The sequence below is a fragment of the Amphibalanus amphitrite genome, unplaced genomic scaffold (assembly GCF_019059575.1).
Source record: "Amphibalanus amphitrite isolate SeventyFive unplaced genomic scaffold, NRLGWU_Aamphi_draft 000868F_arrow, whole genome shotgun sequence".
Taxonomy (NCBI): domain Eukaryota; kingdom Metazoa; phylum Arthropoda; class Thecostraca; order Balanomorpha; family Balanidae; genus Amphibalanus; species Amphibalanus amphitrite.
Window position 1 is genome coordinate 73,111 of NW_024882362.1, and position 27,954 is coordinate 101,064.

At 48.3% G+C, this 27,954-nt stretch overlaps 1 protein-coding gene across 1 annotated transcript in view; it reads right to left on the bottom strand.

The window, feature by feature from the left end:
* The window catches only part of LOC122367414 (osmotic avoidance abnormal protein 3-like), a 37,456-nt gene extending 25,439 nt beyond the window's left edge, over nucleotides 1–12,017 (bottom strand). The window contains exon 1 of the mRNA XM_043340458.1: nucleotides 11,821–12,017. The gene's annotated coding sequence lies outside the window, so the exon portion shown is untranslated. The remainder of the gene's footprint in view (nucleotides 1–11,820) is intronic.
* Nucleotides 12,018–27,954: the final 15,937 nt, after the last annotated feature.

The window sequence follows — 27,954 nt, forward strand, 5'->3', positions numbered from 1 at the left end:
ATACCTTCGCCAAAAATGGTCGCAGAACCAGGATTTTGGCAGCATCGTGTTCGCCACGCTCCGGCGCGTCGAATGGCATACATATTATTGAGTGAGATCAACTTGGTGTTGACCTAGGTTAACCCGCGCCCCACTGGGGGGGGGGGCTATTTATAGCCCCCCCTCCCGTTTTTCTGCAATAACTTCCAAACCGCTTGACGAATCGACGCCAAACTCTCAGTAGGTACCTTCGGCTGCATCAATTTGACACCTTGTGTCAAAATTTGAACTTCGTAGCTACCATAGGTCGGCCGGAAATGACGTCAGAGTGACGTCATGTTCGTCCGATTTCGACGCAAAACATTGAACCACGGCAATCGCTCCCAAGAGCTCAGTTTTTAAGCTAGATCCAATTTCTTTGCATGACAGGACTCAGAATTGACCGCGCTATCAAACTGCTATCTCGGATTTTCAAAATTTTGAAAATTTCGAAAATTTTATATAATAATATTCAAAATTTATATTTTTATATTTTTTTTCAAAAAGTTTTAGACTTTTCGAAAAAACCGGAATATATGTGACAGAACGCATGATTATGACTAACTCTAGCAAGTTTTAGCTAAATATCTTCAAAAATGGCCAAGTTATACGAATTATTGCAAAAAATTCACAATTATTAATTTTTCAAATCAATTTTTCAGTACGTATTTGGCATCGTACACCAATATAAATGGCACCATCGTGTTCCTGAGCTCAAACTGCATCCAATAGACACCTTTTTTGTTGAAAAATTTCAACTTCAAAATTTGACCTTTTTTGACCTGAAAGTGACCTGACCTAAGCTAATTTCGACTCAAAATGACCTTGAATGACACACACGACATCAAATTCGAAATATATGGCCTAAATGGACCATAAAACATGTGTCACGTGACCGACGCATGATATAATATTTTCGTGACCTGTGATGACCTGACCCTGACCTGAAAATCAAAGTACAAGTTTGGTACCCTCAAGGTATCTAGAGCATCTGCTCACGAGTGTGGAAACCAAAAATGAGCCTGATCTGACTTGTAAGACGGCGGCCAGAGCCCAAAATGTGAACAAGCCAAAGTGCTGATAATTTTTACTTTGACCTGACCTGTGACGTCATCGGTGACCTCGAGGTCAATGAAATTAGGTTTCGCTCGACAGTTTTTCCGGGGCTATCAGACGCCGTTTGAATTTTGACGATCGGCCCAGTAGTTTCAGAGTTAGGAGGGGGGGGGCTATGAATAGCCCCCCCCCCCCCAGTAGGGCGTTTTATACACAGACCCCAGTGGGGCGCGGGTTAAAGGTCAGGCCAAAGCCACTCAGGCCAAAGTTTGTCGAAGGATGTCATATCGCACATCATTCGATTCGGCAGGTCTTCCAAAGTCCAATGGCGGCTTTCCCGACTCCTAGCTAAATTTGATCGGGAGTTATTGACGAAATATCTCCTAACCAGGGTTTGGTGTTTGTAGTTTGGTCACCAGCTAAAGGGTCATTATGTTACCCTACGAGCATGTAAATATTCCTTGCTGCTTAAAAGTACCTACCATGAACCCACTGCACGTTTATGACCACCACCGATTCACCGGTGTTACTTATGTCGAACGTTCGATGCACTTCAGGTAGATGGCCAGTGGCGCAGCCAGGGGGGGTCAGAGGGTCAGCTGACCCCCCCGAAATTTCTGTCAGGGGCCCGCTCGAGAGAGAGAGTGAGAGAGAGAGAGAGAGAGAGAGAGAGAGAGAGAGAGAGAGAGAGAGAGAGAGAGAGAGAGAGAGAGAGAGAGAACGGGCCCGGCCCCCTGGGTGGATGGGACCCGGGCCCCCTGTAGATGGGTCCGGGCCCCCGGGTGGATAGGGCCCGGGCCCCCCGGCGGATGGGGCCCCGGTGGATGGATCCGAGCCACCGGGAGAACGGGCCCCGGGTGGACGGGGCCCGGACCCCCGGGTCCCGCGAGAACGGGTCCAGGCCCCTCGGGTGGATGGGGCCCGAGGCTCCGGGAGAACGGGCCCGGGCCCCCTGGGTGGAGGGGGCCCGGGCCCCCGGCTGGATGGGGCCCGGGCCCCCGGGAGAACGGCCCTGAGCCCCGGGTGGACGGGGCCGGACCCCCGGTTGGATGGGGACCGGGCCCCGGGAGAACGGGCCCGGGCCCCCTGGGTGGATAGGGCACGGGCCCCTGGGTGGATAGGGCACAGGCCCCCGGGTGGATGGGGCCCGGGCCCCGGGAGAACGGGCCCGGGCCCCTTAGGTGGATGGGGCACGGCCCCCCCGGGTAGATGGGGCCAGGGCCCCCCGATGGATGGGTCCGGGCCCCCGGGAGTACGGACCCCAGGCCCCGGGTGGACGGGGCCCGGGCCCCCGGCTGGATGGGGCCCGGGCCCCCTGGTGGGCGGGCCCCGGAGCCCCGGGTGGACGAGGCCCGGAGCCCAGGTGAACGTGGCCCGGGCCCCCGTATGGATAGGGCTTGGTCCCCCATGTGGATAGGGCCCGAGCCCCCGGGTGAATGGGGCCCGCTAGGGTGACCCGCTTCCTTCGCAACGCGAATAAGGGGTATTTTCGATCGGTGGGCGTTTGGTTGGTCTTGTGTCTGTGGGTTATGTATCCATTACGTTCGATTGCCTTTTGACGGCTAAGCATTTTGGTTTTGGGAAAAAATATCCATCGCATCGAGGTGCTCGTGTCTGATAAGGGGAGCATTCATTCTGGCCAGGGTTCATAATGTCCAGGGTACGCTATGCCCAGTGTCAAAATGGCTAGTGCCTTGAATGGGCCAGAGTTCATAATGTCCAGGGATTGCATGGTCCAAATGTGGCCAACTGGCTGCAGATAGGGTATATTCAAAGAGGCCAGGGTTCATAATGTCCAGGGCACCATGTGTCCAGTGTTCAAAATGGCCAGGGTTCATAATGTCCAGGGCACGATGTGTCCAGTATTCGAAATGGCCAGGGTTCATAATGTCCAGGGCACGATGTGTCCAGTGTTCAAAATGGCCAGTGCCTTGAATGGGCCAGAGTTCATAATGTCCAGGGATTACATAGTCACTGAAAGTGACGTCATTATGTAAAAAACACGGAATCAGCTCAATGCAAAGCAGTGCAGTGCCGAAGGCAATGCCTTAGGAGAGATTACAGGCAATAGTAAATCAAATATTTTTAGGTTAAGTGGTTATGTATCTGGCTTCAGGCCGAAGGCCTGAAGCCTGATGCATAACCACTTAACCTAAAAATATTTGATTTACTATTGCTTGCAATCTATTCATGCGAGAAACTATTTCCTTATCCCTGGTAGGCAAACATCATTACCTTAGGTTAGGTTAGGTTAGGTTAGGTTAGGTTAGGTTAGGTTAGGTTAGGTTAGGTTAGGTTAGGTTAGGTTAGGTTAGGTTAGGTTAGGTTAGGTTAGGTTAGGTTAGGTTAGGTTTGGTTGGGTTGGGTTGACTATGTAATCCCTGGACACTATGAACTCTGGCCCATTCAAGGCACTGGCCATTTTGAACACTGGACACATCGTGCCCTGGACATTATGAACCCTGGCCATTTCGAACACTGGACACATCGTGCCCTGGACATTATGAACCCCGGCCATTTTGAACACTGGACACATCGTGCCCTGGACATTATGAACCCTGGCCTCTTTGAATTTACCCTATCTGCAGCCAGTTGGCCACTTTTGGACCATGTAATCCCTGGACAATGTGAACACTGGCCAATTCAAGGCACTGGCCAATTCGAGCACTGGACACATTTTGCCCGGGACATTATGAACCCTGGCCTAAATAATACGCACCCGTCTGATAATAACCATGCGTTCTACTATAGAACATGCCAAGTGTATTTCATGACATAGGTTGGCGTAGGTTATTGAAGAGTGAAAGCCATCGATGAATTACTATGTAGAGGTTTGAAACATTTATATTCTTAAGAATATTGTTGCTCGTCATGCAAAAGCGATGATTGGACCTTGGTCACAATTGAATGCTCTTCCAATCTATGCCCATTTCAATTGTCAAACATACCAGGTTATGTAGCAAAACCCTTGTAATTAAGTAAGTCATAAGCAAATGCTATTTTCTCCAGCAATTTGTTCCACCTTGTTTTTGATCAATTAGCTTTTCACAATGTTCCCATGAGAGGCGGTAGGTACATTTCTCTTGCCAACAAGCGTTGTTTGAACCCGCTCCGTCTGACAGTCACCCAAAAATAGCATTAAGTCCAGAATCCGTCCAAAACGTCAATTTTTCAAGCATAAGTGCCCTCACGGGTGCACGTGGCGCGTGCCATCCCTGCACCGCACACCATTCGATAGCCCGTTCGATTCTCATGCACGATACTGTGTTCCTCGTGCCGATCGGACCCACGGTTACCGAGATACTGCACGGCAGTGTTCGCCACGGGCCCCAAAATCCCCAGCCCAGCCCGGCCCGGGCCCATGGGTTCAGAGCCCGGCCCAGCCCGTAGCCCGCTCTTGGCAAATATTCCAAGCCCAGCCCGGCCCGGCCCGTCAAAAATAGCAATCTAGTTATTGTCTTAGTCTATGGCTATAATAAGCATGATTGATTACACTATTTTGAGAACAATTCAAATTGCATGAATATTAACATGGCAATCATGACTCCCTTCTTTTCAATGAATATAATCATTTCAAGCACCTATGGCACAAATTTTAACAGTAACAGCAAGCACCTCAGTCAATTAGGTCATGATTACACACCTATAAAAAGTTTACATGATTATATTAACTACATTCTATGAGTAAAGTTATCTTGCAAGCTGATGTGTGTGAACATTATCATTAATAATTGGTGACTCTAATGCATACTTGAAGGAAGTATTTGCAACATACTCTATACTTCCCAGCACTTACCAGCAGAAAAAAAGCTTGACTTATGGGAATTGATGAATCTGTCTGGGATTGACCTTGCTGTTAAATTCACTCCATAGATGCTGCAATATCAAAAGCCTGAGAAAGCATACAAAATAGGTGACACTAACTTTAGCACTGTCTTCCAAAAAAAGAGAAAATCCATCCATTTATCAGCAAAACTGATTTAATCTATTTTCAATTCATGCCCACGTGTCAACCGAATCTCTGTGGACAACTATCTGCTACTTTCCTTGCTATTTTATTGCTATTATATTTCCTTGCTATTATGCTCCTTGCTATTTTATTGCTATTATATATCCTTGCTATTATATTTTATTTAAGCAGCCAATAGATGACTTAGGCCAGGCACATGGGGCTACTTTTAAATCTTGTGCGACAGAAGCAGGCAACAGTTCCGATTGCATATACACCTTTTTGCACTCAAAATAGGCATCTTTTCATTCAATTTCGGCGAATTGCATTCAATTTTAGCGATCTCTCATTTGCTTCGAATAGAGAGATCGCTAAAATTGAATGCAATTCGCCGAAATTGAATGAAAAGATGCCTATTTTGAGTGCAAAAAGGTGTAATATGCTATGCATATTGCGGAATTGGGGCTCATATCGGACTCGAAAGATACGAAGTCATACGTCATAGTAACATATTTCTGTCGTGGTCAATTTGCGTAAAAAGTGAAGACCGGGTGATTACCGAGCTACTGTTCTATGCAAATTTTCTGATTCAAACTCGCTCAGGGTTATCGTGCAGGTAAAGGGGGCCCGCCCAGCAGAATGCGTATGAAATATGGAGAGATTCTGAAAAATGGGTGGGGGCCCGCACACTAGGGGGCCCGCTTTGGAAGCGATGACCCCCCCGAAACGAAATCCTGGCTGCGCCACTGGAGCTACTGTTCTATGCAAATTTTCTGATTCAAACTCGCTCAGGGTTATCGTGCAGGTAAAGGGGGCCCGCCCAGCAGAATGCGTATGAAATATGGAGAGATTCTGAAAAATGGGTGGGGGCCCGCACACTAGGGGGCCCGCTTTGGAAGCGATGACCCCCCCGAAACGAAATCCTGGCTGCGCCACTGTAGATGGCGGTAAGTCTTCTCGGGTGCATCGCATCACCATTATCAGCAGCTACTTGGCATATCCGTTGAGGTTTAACCAGGTGGGCAACATCGGGATTCTGAGACAATTGGTTACGCAATCGGCAGTACCGTTAACAATAGATAATAGTCATGAAAAATGTGCTTAGCCTATAAGTAAAACCGTAGTAACGATAGGTCCAGTAGCGAAGCTATTGAAACTTCTTGTCCCGTAGCTCAGTTGGTAGAGCATTGGACTCCCGGTAGTGAGAGCGCGGGTTCGAAACGCTACGGCGCTCGATATTTGAGACTCCTGACGGGAATAGTCTGCGATTGGTGAGAGCAGCCGCAGCCAGTTGAAGTCAGTTGAGTGGGACAGGCCGTGTCCGGCTTTGAAGGGCACGTAAAACTTTGGCATCTAATTTCTCCCGTTACCCGGAATTACGCGATCGGACGGTAGGGGTCGGGGTCTGCGCAACAAGCTCTGCTTAGCGTGGGCTCCGGCTCTGTCAATCCGTCAATTCAAACATTCGAGCTAAATTTATTTAAAAAAAATCAACTATGTTCAGCTGCAGGTAGGGTCCTTTTCGAGCAACTTAAATTGTGCGTTTTTCTGTATTTCGTATCTTACGCCATATTTTTTTCAAAACTTTTCGAAATTTTCAAAAAAAAGGTTATTCAGAGTTCAATTCACTGTTCACACTGTTCAATTCCTTATTCCACATCAGCCTAAGCAAAAATGACGAAAAAATACCAAACGGTTTTCATTTTACAGCGATTTTAATAAACCACTACCTTACTGTCTCATCTACTCGATGATGTGCTTTGGTTTGGGATCCGGCCGATCTTTATACTCGAGAACCGCTGAGCAACTTTATTTTCGACATAACCCGGAAATGAGCTAGAGGGAAAGTAAGGTTACATGCTGGCAAGACAATTGGTGTCGTTTTTAGCGGTCTAGCTCTACTGGGTGGGCCACAAACTGTTGTGCAAATTTTGATCACGTGAGCTTTGCTGACCTCTGCAGGTCAAACCGCTGGGGTTGCCACCGAATGGCTAGGGCTGTGGTTTGTGTACGTCTCGGCCTGCAAGTTTCAGTTTGATCTGAGGTTTCCCGAATCTGGGCTGAATCCTGGCTGAATCTGGACTGAATATGAGCTGTCTTGATGGACATTTCTTTCGGTGCCGCTGAATCATTCCAGTTCTACCATACAGGGGCGCACCCAGGATTTTCCAGGGGAGGGGGCCCGGGCTCAAAGGGGCCTCCGTGTTCCGCTTGCCAGGGGGCCTTTTCTCTATCGAGGGGGCCTCCAAATGGCTTACTTTTTGACGGCCTCTGTATGTTTGGTGACGTTCTTAGCGTTATTAGTATAGCTTAACCCTCACCCTGGCAGGGGGGTCGATGCGACCCCCCCTAAGGTTTTTCAAAGATAGCGTAAAATTGGCGGCGCGCAACGCCGCTAAATTTGGCACAACCTATGGGGCAACCTTTTTTCATGTGATCTGCAAATTTCAGGTCCGGTCGACCTTGGGTCAGGCCACCATGTCAGAAAAACGGGTACAAGGTTATGGTCAAATTTAATTTTTTATGTACCTGTCCAACGCACAGTTTTGGACTGATTTCCTTCAAACTTTCAGGATGTGCTAAGTTCACCGAGCTGTATAATATGTAGTTCGTTTTTTATGTCACTGACCTGAGGTCAGTTAGGGGTCATTACGTCGTAATGTTAAGCCTATGGGAAAATATTCAAATAACTCCTATTCGGAAAATATAGAGATGTCCGCTTCGTTGTATCCTTTTTGTTCTTTGATACCACAGTACTTAACATAATGTCACTCGGTGTTTCTTTGTTTGGTGTACTTATCTAAGGTTCAGGTCAAATGAGGTCAACTCAGGTCAAATGACGTTTGTGCCGATAACTTGTCACATAATAGAACAGGTTTCAAAATGGTATCATTCTGTTCCTCTTGAACAGCTGAGTCGAATGATATGCAACATTAAGCATTTCAACCATTCCTAAGACTTAAGTTTTACTTAAGTTGTGCACTTAAGTACACTTTAATACCTACACTTTTAAGTACACTTAAGCAAACAAAAAAAGTATATCATTCGACACGCCTTGACGTGCTGAGTTCACTGGTGCTTTTGTTTTGCTCTATCTTAACCCGCGCCGGGCCGGGGGGTGTTTGAACACCCCCCCCCCCCCCCCGGCGGCTTTTCGCAGCTCCGCGCCGCCGTTTTTAACACACCTGTTCGTGCATCTTTTCCGCACATGCTGTGAAAATTTCAGACCCAGGTCTCTCAAGGTCAGGTCAGAAACAAATTAGAATGTTCGTCATGGCTACACCGACCGCACGATTGCCTTGAAACTTTCAGCGATTGATGAGAGTAACAGTGTATCTCGTGTATCCTATAAAAGCGTGTATAAAAACCTATTAAACGTGTATCTCGGAATTTCGATATCGGTGACCTAAGGTCAGGTCAATTTTGCGGCCTCTCTATTATAATTCAATGGGAGAAAATTGAAAGGCGTCTGTTTTGCACGAACGCCATTCTAGACACTCTCAAACATCGGGATGTAGGTAAAATGGACACACTGAACCCGAAAATTGCACCTGTGACCCGGAGTGTGACCCCTCGTTCTGAGATGTCCCCGAGGTCATCTCAGGTCACGAATAGTATCTAACAGTTTTTTGCTAATAACTTCTGATAGAGGCATGATAGAGCGATGAAAACGCCTTAGATGTGTTCGGCTCGACGATGCGGATCGACTGATATGCAACATGACCTTTTCCGGTCAGGTCCTGAGGTCAAATTTTTAAGTTGACTTTTCAAGGTCAACTTATAGTTCATTCGACGCGTTTTGACAAGAGGAACACGATTCTGGCAAAAGTAATGTCGTGGCTTTTTTGAGTCAGAAGTTATTGCCGAAAAACACTGTTCGTAAAAAACGGCTATTTTTGGAGTTTTTGCCCTCTGGAGGCTAAACCGTTGACCTGAGGTCAAATCTGAGGACATATTGGCGAAAGAGCGTCAAAAGAGCTATCGAATGCGCTTTTCCGCGGCGCTGTAGCTCTATCGGTTCCCGAGTTAGCCGTTGGCAGTTTCCAAAATGTTGAAATAGCCAACATTTTACCTTTGGTGACCTCTGGTAACCTGACCTTTGACCTGACCCAAAAAATGACTGAAGTGTTTTCGTACTTATTTTGGACGCTCTTTTGAATGCCGCTTACCGCGTGTCGCTACGTGACCCAGGAGCCGAGTTAGAAGGGGGGTTTTCAGACACCCCCCCCCCCCGGCCCGGCGCGGAAGTCGCGGAGCACCTGCCCGGCGCGGGTTAATTAGATCAAAAGTTATCAGCGAAAACTTTTGACCTGTTTTAGCAAATTTTTTACAATTATACCTCCCAAAAACCCCTAAATATTGACCTAGAGCAACCAAATTTGCACAGGGACGAGGATTTTAAGAGGGCCACCTACCTACCAAATTTGGTATTTCTAGGTGCCATAGGATCCAATCGCGAGGGGGGTCGCATCGACCCCCCCCCCCCCTCTGCCAGGCCGCGTTATGAAAAATGCCCTGCCAGGGCGAGGCGCTGCCCGGATAGGACCTCTTGTGAAGAGGGGCCTCCTATCCAGAGATGGCCTCTTTCCCAGAGACGGTCTCCTTCCAGAGGGGATCCAGAGAGAGAGTCCTGCCAGAAGGGGCCTCTTGTGCAGAGGGAGCCTTCCATCAGGAGAGGGCATAAAGGGTCTCGTTCAAGAGGCCAGAGGGGCCTCCTGACTCCTGCCCAGAAAGGGCCCCTGTGCAGAGGAAGCCTCGGGGTCTCCTGCCCATAAAGGAGCTCCTGCCAGATGGGGCCTCCTGGCTCCTGCCTAGATAGGGCCCTCTGTGCAGAAGGGAGCGTCCCATCCAGAAGGGGCCTCCTAAGCATAAAAGGTCCTCTGCCAGAGGGGACTCCTGCCCATAAAGGGTCTCCTGCCAGAGGGGGCCTCCTGGCTCCTGCCCACAAAGGGCCTCCTGTGCAGAGGGAGTCTCGGGGCCTCCTGCCCATATAGGATCTCCTGCCAGAGGGGGCCTCCTGGCTCCTACCCAGATAGGACATTTTGTGCAGAGGGGGCCTCCTGACTGCTGCCAAGATATGTCCTCTTATGCAGAGAGAGACTCCCATCCAGAGAGGGCCTCCTGCCCAGAAAGGGTCTCCTGCAAGAGGCCAGAGGGGCCCCCTGACTCCGGCCCAGAAAGGGCCCCTAAGTAGAGGAAACCTCGGGGCCTCCTGCCCAGTATAAGATTTCCTGCCAGAGGGGGCCTCCTGGCTCCCACCCAGATAGGGCCATCTGTGCAGAAGGGAGCCTCCCATGCAGAAGGGGCCTACTAAGCAGAAAAGGTGTCCTGCCAGAGGGGCCTCCTGCCTATAAAGGCTTTCCTGCCAGAGGGGGCCTCCTGCTCCTGTCCAGAAAGGGCCTCCTGTGAAGAGCGAGCCTCGGGGGCCTCCTGCTCATGAATGATCTCCTGCCAGAGGGGGCCTCTTGATTCCTGCCCAGATAGGGCCTCTTGTGAGAGGTGCCTCAAATCCAGAAGGGGCCTCCTGTGCATAAAAGGTCCCCTGCCAGACGGGGCCTCCTGCCCATCAAGGGTCGCTTACCAGAGGGGGCCTCCTGTGCAGAGGGAGCCTCGGGGGCCTCCTGCCCATGAAGGATGTCCTGCCAGAGGGGGCCTCTTGATTCCTGCCCAGATAGGGCCTCCTGTGAGAAGGTGCCTCACATCCAGAAGGGGCCTCCTGCCCATCAAGGGTCGCCTACCAGAGGGGGCCTCCTGGCCTCTGCCCAGATAGTGCATCTTGTGCAGAATTATAGTAGGTTAGGCAGGAAAGTCAAGTGTAAAAGTACCCTAAGCGGTGCTCAGGGGGCCTCCTAATTATGACCGAGCGGGGGGGGCCGGGCCCCAAGGCCCCCCCCCCCTTGGGTGCGCCACTGCTACCATACCTATGTACCGGTTTTTGTGACGAGGTAAACTGAGCCGAAACGACTGGGACTTGAAATTTTCAGGACATGTGTCAAAATAATGCCGCATACGGTGTGCAAAACTTGGCGGATCTATGCGATGCCATTTCAAAGTTATTTGCAAAACCTTACGTACCTAACCTATTCCCCTGGCATTGGCGATGGTCAAGTTTAAAATGCGAAATTAAGATTACATTCGATAAGATTTTTAGTAATGCTGAGTGCCGCAAAGAACATGTGACGCTTCTTGACATCACAACACCAGCTAAAGCTTTGCAATATAAAATGATAAAAAAATGAGCAAAGCTTAAAGGGACCCTCCCACCTTAACATTAGATTTGAGTTGAGATAGCCAAAATGGGGTCCCTGGCTCACAATTACCGGTTTCGGCACTCACAACATCGAGAAATGCCTTAAATCGGAAATATTGAATTTCAAAATTGCAGCATTTTGATTCAGAGGGGCTAATGCTTAGGAATACCCCTCTGAATGTGTGACGTCAGCGCAGATATCTAACGATTTTTTAATGTTTGACTAAAACGTTTTGTAGCACGCGGTGGTATACTGCTATTTGCGCGCAACATCTGCCGCAAACGCCGCACTTCTAAAATAAAGTCGCTAGAAACAGCGGAGATCCCAAAAAAGTAAACAAAAGTAAAAGTCTAATATCTTGAAAACCGGTGAATATTTTTCGGTGAAATTTGGTAGATATTCGTTTTCGCTCTTTCTGAACCGAGCGACATCACTTTCATGCCAATTCATAAACTTTTGTGAAGGTGGGAGGGTCCCTTTAAAACGAGAGTCGAGACCCCAGATTCCAGAATGCTGCTATACAGGCGACTATAAAGTAATGCTTACCGAGTTTGGAGCGCAGTGAAGATTTCCTCGTACTTCTTGGTCACATGAAATAATTCCAGCGAAAATATTCTTAAGTTAACAAATAATTTTGATGGGCAGGTAGCGCCCGCGGAACCCAACCCCAGCGATTTCCGAGAGAACTGCCGCCAGCTGCTAGCACATGGGCAACAAACCAGCAGGTGGTTGCTATGGATAGTGCTGCCACCTGTGCCCGAGATCGACACTACACCTTCACCAATGCACCTCCAGGCTGCGGAGCTGCAGTCAGAACTCAGAATCGCCCGTATTGGTGTTGGGTTACGGACAAAAGTACGTATCGCTAAAGTACGTAGGACAAAAGTACGTAAGCAAAAGTACGTAGGATTAAAGTACGTATCGCAGAAGTACGTACAGTATAAAGTACGTATGGACAAAAGTACGTCTGGGACAAAAATACGTATCGCAGAAGTACGTATGTACAATATAAAGTACGTATGGACAAAAGTACGTCAAGGACAAAAGTACGTATCGCAGAAGTACGTACAGTATAAAGTACGTATGGACAAAAGTACGTCAGGGACAAAAGTACGTATCGCAGAAGTACGTACTGTATAAAGTACGTATGGACAAAAGTACGTCAGGGACAAAAGTACGTATCGCAGAAGTACGTAGGGTATAAAATACGTATGGACAAAAGTACGTCACGGACACAAGTACGTATAGCTAATGTACGTAGGGTAAAAAATACGTATGGACAAAAGTACGTCACGGACAAAAGTACGTATCGCAGAAGTACGTAGGGTATAAAGTACGTATGGACAAAAGTAGGTACGTACGTCACGTACAAAAGCCTACGTATAGCAAATGTACGTAGGGTATAAAGCCTTGGGCAAGACGCCCCAGATAATTTATTTTGCTACATAGGTACCTTCTTTTGTCTCACATCACCTGGAAGGCAAAATTTGTGCTCAATGTGTTCTTTGGACATTTTACTTTAACCCTCGTCGGTCCAGGCCATTTTGCGTCCTTCTACGGCACAAGGGGGGTTGGTACGATCCCCCTCGCGTTTGGCCCCTGATCGAGCTAGAGCTTCGCGGAAAAAACGAGCGTGCTGCCCGTCACGAGAGGAAGCCGATGATACCCAATTTTAAGGTCCTAGGTCATCGGGTGACCTTCCAGGTCAGGTAAATGACCCGAAAACCGGAAAAATCGGGACCTGTTAGAAAGTCGTAAAGTATGGCTGCTATGTGGTTTTCCGGGGTACTGATCACGAATATCGTGTTAGTTTTTATCAGAGATGATGTCTTTAAGCATTCAGACCAGGTCGGGCCAGATCAGGTCAGGTCAACCGGTAGGGGTTGTGTCTGTTGTGACGGGTGTTCGTAATACGTGTCAACCGCCTCTGACAGCTTCGTAACATGTTACGAAGGCACCAAAACTACTTCGTAAATGTTCAAATGGTTGCTAAATTCGAATTCAGCTCCAAAAACTAGCCTAGAAACATGTAAAACTCGAAAAAGTGAACCGAGGTCACCCGAGGTCACCAAAGGTCAATGACCTGACCTGACCTTCAGGTGACCTTGACACCCACCCTAATGTATGGGAGCAGCATCAAATCACATGTTTGAACGTTTGAAACCACGAAAAGCTTGCAAACGCGCGGCTAATGTGAGCCGACATACGCCGAATCGCGATTCCGGCCAAACATGGTCTCGGAAAAGAGGTCACAGGTCAGAGGTCATTTGGGTCAGGGTCATGAAATTTTTAGGGTAGGTGTAAAATTAATCAATGCGAGGGTACTGAAAATGTCGTCGCGATCGGCCGCTTTTTACGCGAGTTATTCGCGAAAAACCTTAGGGGGGTTGCATCTCCCCCCTGTGCCGGCGAGGGTTAAATTCCACCCCTCAAGTTCATTCACTTATGATCGGACTCCCAGCTAGGAAGTGCTTTGTGAAGCAACTGCAAATGGGGCACTTTGCCCCAACCCTATGGCAAAACGCCCCACGGCCTGAGGCAAGAATCCCCATACACTAGATTAACAGAAGAGAGGATCTTTCCCCAGAACCCTGCCAGTTCCGAGAAACATCGGTGAGCGGCGGGGCGACTTGCCCCGGTCTACCCTACGTGTGGACAAAAGTACGTCACGGACAAAAGTACGTATAGCAAATGTACGTAGGGTATTAAGCACGTTCCCCACCCTTGGGTTAAGTTGATCAATGTGTAATACCTTTCTTATTCTTTATTTAATGAGCATTTGTTACAAGGTATAGCAAAATTTCTCGATGAGTAAATGGGCGAAATGGACAAAGCTATATTATTTGGTATATGAATTTGTCATGAGTTCCCTGTAGCATGGCAACAGAGCAGCAATAAAGAAAAAGTGGCTCAACTTACACTACTATACCCTACTTCTAGCATACGTACTTTATACACTACGTACTTTTGCATACGTACTTTGGCGTACGAACATTTGCGTACGTACTTTTGGCATACGTACTTTATACACTACGTACTTTTGCATACGAACTTTTGCGTACGAACATTTGCGTACGTACTTTTGGCATACGTACATTTTACACTACGTACTTTTGCATACGTACTTTTGCGTACGAACATTTGCGTACGTACTTTTGACATACGTACTTTATTCACTACGTACTTTTGCATACGTACTTTTGCGTACGAACATTTGCGTACGTACTTTTGGCATACGAACTTTATCGCCTACGTATATTTGCGTACGAACATTTGCATACGTACTTTTGTCCTACGTACTTTAGCGATACGTACTTTAGTCCTAAAATCATTGGTGTTTTGCCAGGTTTTGCCAGCAGCGAACGTATAAGGCAAGAATGGGAGGGGGAGGGGGACCGGGTCCGCTGGACCACTCTTGCCGTTTCGCCCAGGTGGGTGAAGGCACGTGATCGGCTGAGGCGGTGGGGGGTGAAAATATTTTCGTCATTTAACCTTCCAGGCGGTGGGGGGGGGCATTTTTTTGCCCCCCCTTTAGTTTTTTCAATATATCTCGAGAACCGCTGCGCCGATCGTCACCAAACTTTCAGTAGGGTAAGGTGCCTAATTAGCGACCCCCTTAATTTGAACCGTCATTGCTCACGCTCTGTGGGTGCCACTTTGCTACTAGCTTGATTTTCGGAGAGATCGTTCATTTTTCTATTAAAATATAGTCATTTTCTGCCCCAATATTCACTAACTTATTTGTAGTGAGCATAATGGCAAACCATTGCAAAAAACGCTAATAGGGAACTCTTCCCGATTAGCGACCGGGGAGGGTCGCTAATAAGTCTATGGGTTTCCCCATATTAACCCGCGCACCGACGGGGGGGGCGGATATCCGCCCCCCCCTGAGGTTTTTCGCGAATAGCGGAAAAACCGCGGCGCGTAGCGCCGCGAAATTAGGTATGACTATTCCCTTATCAATTTTACACATGGTGTGCAAGTTTGAACCTCCTACCTTTCAAGGTCAGGTCACCAGGTCACTTTGAATGACCCAACCTCAAGTCACTTTTTTGCAACTTTGTCACCGTGCCAGAGCTACAGTAGATGTCGGAGGCCTTTGAAAGTCGCAGGATGTTATTAGGTCATTAGAAGCTACAATTTGTATATCTCGGAATTTTGATATCGGTGACCTAAGGTCAGGTCAATTTCGCGACCTCCCCATTATAAGTCAATGGGGGAAAAATCAACTCCCTGTTTTTACCACTAAAACGGGTCGGAATGGCCCCATATACCATACATGACTTCATATACGATCAACCTTCACTACCTTGAGGTCTGTTTTGCTGTTGGGCAGCTGTGAGGTCATGTGACGTCATCAAAGGTCACCAAAGGTTTTTGGTCAATAACTCCGTACAGGAACAAGATACAGACGCGTGGATGGTCTCATTGTGTTCAGCTCGTCAAGACGCATCGAATGATATACATGATGACCTCGAGGTCACGTGACCTGAGGTCAACCTTTGACCTTGACCTTTCGAGGTCAACATATATATCATTCGATGCGGATTGACGAGAGGATCACGATGATGCCCTTAGTTTGTTCCTATCTTGACTAATTCGAAAGTTATTCGAGAAAAACTCTCTCCATATTCAGCGCCGCCATTTTGACTTTTTCGACCCCTGTGACGTCATCTTTGACCTGACCTGAAAATGACCTTAGTAAAAATTGTAGATCTTGACCGTGCGTATCCGATGCCGTTTACCGCTTGTCGCTATCTTGCTTCGTTCTCGAGATCTCAGGGGGGGCGGTCATCCGCCCCCCCCCCCCCCCCGTCGGTACTAAGTTGGCGCAGACCCCCGTCGGTGCGCGGGTTAAAAATGGCAAAAAATGCGACGCCTGAAAAGATGAAATATGATCTCAAAAAGGTAACCTATACGCAAAGCACTCAATCACTCGAAAAGAAACGTTTATCCAACACATTTACGTAAGTAAAAACTGATCACGTGATGCACCGAAGGCGAAAAGAAGGCGGGAACACAAATTTTGCGGGCTATCTTGTATGATATTCGAGGTCCGCGCTGAATTCGGCACCCCTGCAGTCAGTGACGACATTTGGCATCCCCATGCCACACATTGCAAGCTTCAGTAACACCTCATTTTCATTTCTCTCTTTTCCCGTTTCTTTCCCTTCTTGAGCTATTTGCGACCATGTCAGGCGCAAATAGGAAATATGAGTTGCGACACATTTTTAACCGCCATGCTGTGCACAGTTGAGTGATTCACTATGGGAAAACGGCAATCAATTAAAAAATGAATGTCGATTCAGAATAAAAAAGGTGCATCATCCTAATTAGAGTTGCAAAATTTCCCTACCGCACTACCGGCATGCCGGTAATTTTTCACTACCGCAGGTTTTTTCGTGGTATTTGGCATGTCCTGCCGGTGGCATGCCGGTATTTTTTTATTTTGCATTATGATATTTGCATAATTTGATTAGATTATGTGATTAAGAACGCTTGTTGTGGTAAATGTGATTGCTGCTCACTGTGCAGTCTTCAGAAACACATTTCAGTAATTCAAGTTCTTTTTGACCTTGCTTTTTGATGAATGTGTTAATGCTTTTTGTAGGCAATACCTCCTTGATTACATGTGATATTTTAACAGCTGTAAACTGGAAATGAGTTTCAAAATTGTGGTATTTGTGGGGCCAACTCAGCCAAAATCAGGTTGCTGGAGTTTTGGTTGGACAATGGGTGGCTGCTGGGTGGGGCGGTTACTGAAATTGCCAAAATGTGGCATCTCCTGTAGGGGTAAGCCAGAATCAAGAATGCAGGTTTTTTAGTATGCCGGTAATTTGGCGGTGTTTTTGCTTGGGGCGTGGTAGCATGCCGGTATCCCAGAAAATTTTTGTGGGGCGGGGCGGTGCCGGTAGCAGCCCATTGGGAAAACTTTGCAACTCTAATCCTAATGTGCATCGCTTTTCATCAGAGAGGGCCCAAACACACACGTTTTGGATAAGAAACTCGTCATTTTATTTAAACTCACCTGAAACGTCCCACCAGAAACATCGACGACCGGAAAATAATTTAATTTGATAACCAAAGTATGGCTGACCTTTTGACGATGTTTTTACCCCGTTTTCTCCTGCCAGTTTTTCTGTAGGGAGGTAGGTCGCAAATCGGAAAGGGTCGCTAATTAGGCACCTTACCCTACCCTCCTGGGAGCAGCTAGCGCACATGGTGACCAAAATTTTTTTCCAAAGGCTATGATAGGTTGGCCGCTAATGACGTCAGAGTGACGTCATTTTTGCCATTTTCGACCCAAAATAAGGTTTGCGGGAAGAGCTGTCAGGCCTACAGCTTTAGAGATACAGAAAAATGTTTCAGACATAAAAGGTGTGGAATCAAAAGGGCTACAAAACAGCTATTTCGGTTTTTCAATTTTTTTTTATTTTGACCCCCAAAAATAAAAAATAGATTTTTGGAATATAATAGCCAAAAAATCCAAAAAAGTTTTTTGAATTTCGAAAAAAAAACGGAATATATGTGATAGTCCCTACCGCCTTCTATCTACATACCAAATTTGAGATCGATACCTCTTTTTTTGGCCAAGTTATAGCGAAAACACTGTTCAAAATTGATGACGTCAAATTTTCAAACTCAATTTTTTTTTGCAATTCTAGACCTCGTAGCGCAAAAAAAGACCACCATTAGACTCCCCGTGACGAGCTGCATCGAATCGATACACATTTTATGCAAAAATATCAACTTTGAAATTTGACCTTCTTTGACCTGACCTTGACCTGACCTCCACCAGAAAGTGGCCTAAACCATATCTGATGGTCTTATAACCAACACCATTGAGTTGGAAATGAAAAACTGGCCATAAAACATGCATCGCATAACCTTAGTAAAGTTGGGCTCATGTGGTGACCCTTGGTAACCTTTGGTGACCTGACCTGTGACCTGACCTGGTATGACCAGTGACCTCTAATAGCAACATATGTACTAGACAACTGACGCCTTATCGCTAATTTTCGATAAAATGCGTTTTACTCGGTGTTATAGCGCTTTCCCTAGAAGCCCCGTGAACGGTGAAACATTTTATCTTTGACCTGACCTGTGACGTCATCGATGACCCCGAGGTCAATGAAATTTGGTTTCCCATCACAAATTTGACAGGGCTATCGAACGCCGTTTGAATTTTCCGGATTCGTCCAGTAGTTTCGGAGATACGGGGGGGGGGAAATGCCCCCCCACCCCCCACCCCCACCGCGCGGAAGGTGGCTGGTAGGCCCGCCGCCCACCGCCTGCCGGGGCTCAATGCAATCGCTGCGACTTTTTACAAGACCTTCTCCTCGTCGTTGTTTCTTGCTTTCAACGACTGGTCCCCGAGTGATGACTATCCTCACGCAAGATAGGATGAATGGAGCTAGCAATTAAGCTCAAAAGAGATATCGAAACTGTTACAGAACACTTCTTTTGAGTGGCAAAAGCATAAAATGTCCCCTCCCCCACCGCCTGGAAGGTTAAAAACTGAAGATGTTTGAAGCGTTTAAAGTTTTGCGGCTTTTTAACCCTCGCCCGCACAATATGCCATTTTCCCATCATAGAACGCACATGGGGGGGGGGGGGGGTGCCACCCCCGCGCCATTTCGTTCCTGTTGGAGATAGAGCTTAGCGGCAAAGACCAAAAAGATTCTTTGGGAAGAGACGAATCCAATGATACCCAGTTTTACCTTCTCAGGCCAGTCATTGACCTTCCAGGTCACTGGTCAGGTCAAACTAAAAAATGTGGCTGTTTTGGGTCACCGTTGGATATCAAGTGCGCTGCTCATCTATAGGTAGGTACCGATGACGATACCGTTTTCTGGTGCCAAGCCAGCTAAGACCTCTTTGTCACACTACCCGACCAGGTTTTTGCTGCTGAGGTCATTTCAGGTCAAGTTAGTTCAAGGTCAATTATAGGGTAGCCTGGGGCAAGACGCCCCAGATAATTGATTTGGCTATGTAACTTTTGTCCCACATCACCTGGAAGGCCAAATTTGTGCTCAATGCGTTCTTTGGACATTTTACTTTAAATTGCACCCCTCAAATTCACTCTCTTATGATCGGACTCCAAGCTAGGAAGTAATTTGTGAAACAACTGCAAATGGGGCATTTTGCCCCAACCCCAGGGCAAAACGCCCCACGGCCCGGGGCAAGTAGCCCCATACTTTAGATTAAAGGTTAAAGTTGGCTAAATCGTATGTGAGAGGTCCGTTAGACCTCTGCAGAGGCACGGCACTGAGCTTAGCACATTCCATCTTATCAGGTGTTCAGCTATTGTATGAGCAGGTTTTTCACCTGCCTCATAAGGCCAAATAATAAATTAATGCAATGCAAATGTTAACAAAATACTTCCTTTGTCATCCAGTTGCTGAGAAAAATACATATAAGGGCATAGAAACTTACTGTTCGCCAGCTACCGAACATTAGAAAGTGGGTAGTCCGAACAACGCATGAGGTAAAACGCCCCATGGGGCTTTTTGCCCCACGACCTACTGGGGCGTTTTACCCCATCACGTAGTTCGGTCAGAGAACAGCGCCTTGCGCTCCAGCAAGACATAATTTAACACGAACCAACCCGGCATTATCAACGTTAGACAATATTTGTTCAAAATACATTAACCCTCGCCCGCACATGGGGGGGGGGGGTGGTTGCCACCCCCCTAGGTAGTCTTTCTGCTCTGCACTCGACATTTTTAGAGATAGAAGGCTGATTTTTCGTATAGCTGCTCCTCTATCCTTTCTTGATGTCCACTGAAAATTTCAAGATTCTGTGATTTTTGGTTTCGGAGATATGACCTTGTTTTTCAGGTCATGTCATGACCCAAATGGCCAATTCTCAACATCTTGCGTTTGCCATGGGCCTTGTGGGCTTTTGACACCCTGATTTCGGCCTTTTTTGCCAGTCTTACCTCCCACCTATCATGGAACATGTTTTTCGACGATGTACAGGGGTCAAGGTCAGGGTCAAGGTCAACCTAGGTCATCTAAGATAATTGCGTTTTAGGCAAGCTGAATTTACTTTTTGTGAAGTTTTTTGACTGCATTTTTGGTAAAAGCTTCTCAGATCATGATTTCATGTAATATGGACCCAAAAACAATCGGTGCACGCATCAGTATACACACAGACACACACAGACATACAAACACATATAATTGACCTTGACCTAACTTGACCTGAAATGACCTCAGCAGCAAAATTCTGGTCGGGTAGTGTGACAAAGAGGTTCTAGCTGGCTTGGCACCAGAAAACGGCATCGTCATCGGTATTTGATAAGCAGCGCACTTGATATCCAACGGTGACCCAAAACAGCAACATTTTTTAGTTTGACCTGACCTGGAAGGTTAATGACTGACCTGAGGAGGTAAAACTGGGTATCATTGGATTCGTCTCTTCCCAAAGAATCTTTTTGGTCTTTACCGCTAAGCTCTATCTCCAACAGGAACGAAATGGCGCGGGGGGGTGGCACCCCCCCCCCCCCATGTGCGTTCTAGGATGGGAAAATGGCATGTGCGGGCGAGGGTTAAAGTCGTAAACCTGATGTGGACCATAAAAGAACGCCATGATGCATAATCAGACAACAAATTATAGAAATCACTCTAAAAACACATTTTTAGCTATATCTTCCTTAAGAGTTATCACAATTCTGTCAATTTCTTTCCAGTCTGCTAGGATAATGATCATATGGTGCACGTTTTATTGAAGAGAGGATGTTTCCCCAGAACCCTGCCAGTTCCGAGAAACATCGGTGAGGCGTTTTACCTCGGCAGGGCGACTTGCCCCGGTCTACCCTATGTGTTTGTATGTCTGTGTGTGTCTGTGTGTATACTGATGTGTGCACCGATTGTTTATGTGTCCATATTACATGAAATCATGATCTGAGAAGCTTTTACCAAAAATGCAGTAAAAAAACTTCTGCTTGCCTAAAACGCAATTATTTTAGATGACCTAGGTTGACCTTGACCCTGACCTTGACATTTGTACATCGTCGACAACATGTTCCATGATAGGTGGGAGGTAAGACTGGCAAAAAAGGCCGAAATCAAGGTGTCAAAAGCTCACAAGGCCCATAGCCAGCGCAAGATGTTGAGAATTGGCCATTTGGGTCATGACATGACCTGAAAAACAAGGTCATATCTCCGAAACAAAAAAAAAACACAGAAACTTGAAATTTTCAGTGGACATCAAGAAAGGATAGGGGAGCAGCTATACGAAACATCAGCTTTCTAGCTTTAAAAATGTTGAGTGCAGAGCAGAAAGACTACCTGGGGTGGGGGGGGGGGGGTGGCAACACCCCTCCCCCATGTGCGGGCGAGGGTTAAGCAAAACTCGCGCATGACATGACGTAATTAGGTCATTTTCTAAAGAAAAAAAAATCCGACGGATGTTGTTCAACTTTGACGGGACCTAATAAGTTCGTGCATGAAAAAGTATTGAAAGTGTGACGCCAATGGTTTGACATGATTACATAGAAGCTATTGCGAAAAAACGGGAGAGAGCAAGATCTGCCCCCCCCCCCCCTGCGGATAGTTGGTTAAACGGACGGCCCATCTCGGGTGGACCTCAGAACGTCCAAACTTAACTCGCGCCCCGCTGGGGGGGAGGGGAGGCAGAATCTGTCCCCTCCCGTTTTCGCCAATTTCTTCTAAACGTGTTACGCCAGCAACGTCAAACTTTTAAAACCTTATCATACATCAATTTAGCATGTTTTCTGAAAATTTGAGCGAAATCCATCGGCAAATTTGTGAGAAAATGACGTTTGAGTGACGTCATGTCACGCCATTTTCGCTTCAAAAACTGCAAAACTTCAAACGCTGCTAGCATCTTCCTTTTTAAAGGAATCAATACGTAACAAAAACGGTTATACGTGATTCTACTCTGTCTATCAAATGGCCATCTCGGTTTTTTGAAAATTTTGGATTTTGGCCCAAATTTTTTCTTCAAAAAACTGATTTTGACCGATAAAACATGTGTCACACATGCCCTTTACTATATTTTGTTTTTGGTGACCTAACCTGACCTTGACCTTGACCTTTGCATGACAAACGAATCTTGTCTTGGTAGCCTAAGAACACATTTTTGGGAATCAGTCTCAGTCCATTCTTCGGCAACTACGGTGCAAGGCCGTTACTGTAGAAACTTGCATTTTGTACCCTTGACCTGACCTTGACCTGACCTCTGAACTAATTTAGCAAAAAATCGGCTCCTAAGATCCGCCTCGTCGAGAGCTTTCGATTGCCGTTTTCCCCGTCTTTCTACGACCATCGGTTCGGAAGTTAGACAGGGGGCAGAATCTGCCCTCCCCAGCAGGGCGTGTATGGCTGAATAGCCCAGCGGGGCGCGGCTCTGAGGAGAGGACGAATCGGGTTATTTCAACGCAATGCTGAGATTAGAATACATACTTCCAGAGATGATAGGCAGACCTAACACCTGGCCGGAAAATTTCATCTCGCATAATAATGTCAGTATCAGTGTCTGTGCCAGTGTCAGTGTCAGTATCGGCGTCAGTGTCTCTGTCAGTGTTGGCGACACTATCAGTGTCTGTTAGTGTCAGTGAATAGTGATAGTGTAAGGTCAGTGTCGGTGTCATTGCCAGTCTTAGAGTCAGTGTCATTACCGGTGTCATTGCCAGTGTTAGTCAGTGTCATTACCGGTGTCGGTGTCAGTGTCAGTATCAACGTCAGTGTCAGAGTCAGTATCAGTGTTAGTGTCAGTGTAGCGATGTCAGTGTCAGTATCAGTATCAGTATCAATGTAAAAGTCAGTGCCATTCGCGGTGTCGGTGTCAGTAGTGTCATTATCGGTGTCGGTATCAGTGTCAGTATCAGTAAAGTGTCAGTGGCGGTGTCAGTGTCGGTGTCGGTATCAGTGTCAGTATCAGTATAAATATCACTGGCGGTGTCAGTGTCAGCCAACCGCGGGTCACGGGCTGCAGCGACCCACTGCGGTCGACCTTTGACGCGGCGCACGAGTCGCGCCGGAACTGCCCCATTTCCGCCGCCATTGCCGCTCATTACGGCGCGCCGGGGCGCCGGAACCGCCTACTGCGGCCACCGCGTCGGGTCAGGGCTGTGCTCAGAAGGGACCACTAATTACGGAGGACAGAAACAATGCTGCTGCCCGTGTGTGAGGTCAGCTGTGTAATCCGGCGCCTGTTTATCCGTTTTCACACCAAGTGGTTTCACCTGAGTCTCTGTCTGCCCGGTACATCATGTGGGTTAGACACTTGATATTGTACTGACCTGATGCGTAAGCAATGTCTACTCTTCGGAATTTACAGCTTTTAATCAAATTCCATTTACCCTCAGCAGCACCTCAATCGAAGACAACCGATCAAAGACGCATACCTATTCACGCTTCCTCCCAGCAGTATTTATCTATCAAGCTACTGGCATACATAGTAATGGAAGGCCCAGCTAGCCGGTTCTAGATTCTCCCGTGTTGTGAGACCTGGCAACAGACCGTGGCTGTGACCAGGTCAGGGCAGGACCGGATAGTTCTGTGATCTGGTCAAATTAGAACAAGACATTGACCCGGTGAGGTCAGGACGGATCCGTGACCCGATTAGGTCAGGTGAGGACAGGGCCTTGACCCGGAGAGGTCAACAAGACCTTGACCCGGAGAGGTCAGGTGAGGACAGGTGAGGTCCTTGACCCGTTCAGGTCACGTGAGAACAGGTCCGGATGGGTCCGTGACCAGGTCAGGTGAGGTCAGGTGACAATGTCGGTCCGTGACCAGGAACAGAGATTAACAGAGACAGTGCTCAACTGCTCATACACCCGACAAGCAGAAATTTTCCAACGAAACGGAAGATTATTCAACACACAAAAATACTTTAGTGAGTTTGGTAATTCCGCATGTGTGCAAAAGTGCAAAACCACAGCAGAGCTCAGATCGGCCAAGATACATTTAGTTACTTACAACAGAAGAGTCAGCTCAGCAAAAACCACCCTCTGCCAGGTTACATAACCTTTCTGAGCGTTGGCTGGGATTTGTCCTGTAGGTACTCACGCCCACACGCAAACAAACTACCCCTCGGTTACATGCACACATACAATGCAGCGGCCGCGTCGTGCCTGCTTTAATTCTGCGCTGCTTACTCTTGCGGTAAAGTGGTCGCACCCGGGCTGCAGGACAAAACAAAGAGAAAGCGCAGCCGTCTGTTTTAGTGAGCAAGGCGTGCGCCAGTCGCTCTGTTTTAGTGAGCGCGGCCTGCGCCAGTCGCTCTGTATTAGTGAGCGGGGCGTGCACCAGTCGCAGGTCCCCGCGCGCAGCGCAGTGTGCGTGGCGGGACGGTGGCGGCTGGCAGGACCCCAGCGGCACCCCGACAGAACCCCTGTGAGGAGGACCGGGGACCGCTCCGGCCACTGGCAGTGTGGGCGGCCTCCCGGTACGCGACTGTGACTGGGACTGTGACTCGGACTGGGACTGGGACTGTGACTGGGACTGGGACTGGGACTGGGACTGGGACTGGGACTGGGACTGGGACTGTGATTGGGACTGGGACTGGGACTGGGACTGGGACTGTGACTGTGACTGTGACTGTGACTGGGACTGGGACTGGGACTGGGACTGTGACTGGGACTGGGACTGGGACTGGGACTGGGACTGGGACTGGGACTGGGACTGTGACTGTGACTGGGACTGGGACTGGGACTGGGACTGGGACTGGGACTGGGACTGAGGGAGTCTGCCGATCGGCCGCTGCTCGGGCGCAGTCGATCGCACAGGTGTTCCGCGCACACGATCGGCTCCGGCCGCCGAGAGCCGTGTCGGTTTTCCGCGCCGGTTGTGCCGGTCACGGCCGCCCCCGCCCCCGCCCCCGGCCGGGGAGGCGGCGGCGGGAACGGTTTCAGCGGGTATACGGTGCGCACAGTGCCGCCCCCGCCGCGTGCCGTGCTGCTCATACCGGCACGGCCAGAGGAGCCGGTCCGGTGGAATCAGTGGAGTGGTGACACGGACACAGAGCTGAAGACGCCGTGGCATCGTGTCGGGAACCACCACCAGCGCAGGTCAGTGGGGTGGGGCGGGACAGGTCAGAGGCATAGGCGGCGGAACGGGGAGGGCACCAGGGCACCGTGCCCCCCTTTGATTTTGACATTTTAACATTAGCCCTATGGGCGTTGCATGGAAAGAATGGGACCAAAAGCCGGCAGTGTCCCCCTTAATTGAAGGTGTTCCGCCGCTACTGGTCAGAGGAAAGTAGTTTTGGTGTCTTCGTAACATGTCACGAAGCCGTCAGAGGCGGTTGACACCTTCTACGAATGGGGTAGCACCCCTACTGGTTGACCTGACCTGATCTGACCCTACCTGGTCTAAATGCTTAAAGACATCATCTGTGATCAAACCTATACACAATACACAATAATTATGATCAGCACCCCGAAAAAAACCCATAGCAGCCACACTTCACGACTTTCTAACAGGTCCCGATTTTCCCGACTTTTGGGTCATTGACCTGACCTGGAAGGTCAACTGATGACCTAGGACCTTAAGATTGGGCATCATCGGCTTCCTCTCGTGACGGGCAACACGCTCGTTTTTTTCCGCGAAGCTCTACCTCGATCAGGGGCCAAACGCGAGGGGGGTTCGTACCCCCCCCCCCCCTTGTGCCGTCGCAGGACGCAAAATGGCCTGTGCCGGCGAGGGTTAAGCTGGAAAGAAATGCCTTTACGTCTGTCACGAAACAATGGCGATGGGCCGGAAAACCCCGGTGTGGCTCGTTTGAACGACCGCGAAGAAAACTACGCATAATCGGCAACCATAAGCTGGAGCTGACGTCAGTTGTAAAGGATCAGAGGGATTTGGCGGGATAGTTCGATGACATGCTGTGGGACAGGTCAGTGGGATTGGGCGGGATTATTCAATGAGATGCTGCGGGACAGGTCAGTGGGACGAGGCGGGTCAGTGCATGACGAGGCGGGACAGGTGAGTGAGATGCCGCGCGGGACAGGTCAAAGGGACGAGGCGGGACAGGTCAGTGGGACGAGGCGGGACAGGTCATTGGGACGAGGCGGGACAGGTCAGTGCGATGCTGTGTGACAGGTCAGTCGTTTCTTTAAAGGGACTATCCCACCTTCTAAAATGTTGTTAAAACCAGTTAAATTGTGCCCGACTTTATAGATTGGATGACCAGGAACACGGTTCTGGCATTTATTTTTCATTAAACATCTTAGGCTTCCCATATTCCAAACACAAACTTTCAAATATGTGACGTCACAGCCCAAAATTACCTCCTTCCCCAGGCCACATTACTGTCATAAAGCTGATTCTTTTTACTCTGTAGGCACCACAACAAAGTTCAGACTAAGTTTTAAGCGATTTTTCAACGAACAAACCCATTTAAACCAGAATGACTAAACGAGGTGACGTCACACTAACGGTCGCTCCATGTTGAAGATAGGGCCTTGTACAAGGCCCATTTTCAAATGAAGGGAACGAATTTCTTCAACACCAAGAGGCCGCGGGGGTTGCAACCTAGATAGATAGTGGTTTCTGAACCTCGCCGCAAACTTGGCTATCTCAACTCAAACCCCATGTTAAAGGTGGGATAGTCCCTTTAAGGGACGCCTCGATTTGTGATAAATAACTTCGCACAAAACGAGCGTCGCGCCGTGATTTTGGCATCATCGTGTTCGCCTTGCTCAGGCACGTCGAATGGTGTAGGACGTAGGTACTTTTTGGTCGGGAAAGGCCATTTTGCGTCCTTCGACGGCACAAGGGGGGGGGGTTGGTACGACCCCCCCTCGCGTTTGGCCCCTGATCGAGCTAGAGCTTCGCGGAAAAAACGAGCGTGTTGCCCGTCACAAGAGGAAGCCGATGATACCCAATTTTAAGGTCCTAGGTCATCGGATGACCTTCCAGGTCAGGTCAATGACCCGAAAACCGGGAAAATCGGGACCTGTTAGAAACTCGTAAAGTGTGGCTGCTGTGTGGTTTTCCGGGGTGCTGATCACGAATATCGTGTTAGTTTTGATCAGAGATGATGCTTTTAAGCATTTAGACCAGGTCGGGTCAGGTCAGGTCAGGTCAACCGGTAGGGGTTGTGACGGATATTCGTAATACATGTCAACCGCCTCTGGCAGCTTCGTAACATGTTACAAAGGCACCAAAACTACTTCGTAAATGTTCAAATGGGTGCTAAATTCGAATTCAGCTCCAAAAACTAGCCTAGAAACATGTAAAACTCGAAAAAGTGAACCGAGGTCACCCGAGGTCACCAAAGGTCAATGACCTGACCTGACCTTCAGGTGACCTCGACACCCACCCTAATGCATGGGAGCAACATCAAATCACATGTTTGAACGTTTGAAACCACGAAAAGCTTGCAAACGCGCGGCTAATGCGAGCCGACATACGCCGAATCGCGATTTCGGCCAAACATGGTCACGGAAAGGAGGTCACAAGTCAAAGGTCATTAGGGTCAGGGTCATGAAATTTTCAGGGAACGTGTAGAATTGATCGATGCGAGGGTACAGAAAGTTTCGTCGCGATCGGCCGCTTTTTACGCGAGTTATTCGCGAAAAACCTTAGGGGGGTTGCATCACCCCCCTGTGCCGGCGAGGGTTAAGGTCAGGTCACAGACCCCAGGTCACGAAGTTGGTCGGAGGAGGTCATATTTCATATCATTCGATTCAGCATGTCTTCCTG